Source organism: Aptenodytes forsteri, unplaced genomic scaffold (genome assembly GCF_000699145.1).
Source record: "Aptenodytes forsteri isolate BGI_AS27 unplaced genomic scaffold, ASM69914v1 Scaffold523, whole genome shotgun sequence".
Classification (NCBI taxonomy): domain Eukaryota; kingdom Metazoa; phylum Chordata; class Aves; order Sphenisciformes; family Spheniscidae; genus Aptenodytes; species Aptenodytes forsteri.
Window position 1 is genome coordinate 654,080 of NW_008794159.1, and position 207 is coordinate 654,286.

Below are 207 nucleotides of genomic sequence, written 5' to 3' on the forward strand. Positions count from 1 at the left end.
AGGGGGAGACCCCCCCCCGCCCCTCCCCCTCCATCTCCCCCGCCGCTGAGATTTACCTGGCCAGGGAGCCTGCGCTGCCCGGACCTGCCCGCACTAGCACTGCGCTTCCCGCCGCTGCCGGCGACAAGGGCGAAGGGCCACCGAGCGGAGCCCTCACCCTTCACCTGGCCAGGCGGCAGCCGCCACACCTTTCCCACCCCCTCCGCG

At 74.4% G+C, this 207-nt stretch overlaps 1 protein-coding gene across 1 annotated transcript in view; it reads right to left on the reverse strand.

Annotated features, from left to right (window-relative positions):
• DNAJC13 (DnaJ heat shock protein family (Hsp40) member C13) overlaps positions 1 to 177 on the reverse strand; it is a 57,113-nt gene extending 56,936 nt beyond the window's left edge. Inside the window, exon 1 of the mRNA XM_009280422.2 lies at positions 57 to 177. The gene's annotated coding sequence lies outside the window, so the exon portion shown is untranslated. The remainder of the gene's footprint in view (positions 1 to 56) is intronic.
• Positions 178 to 207: the final 30 nt, after the last annotated feature.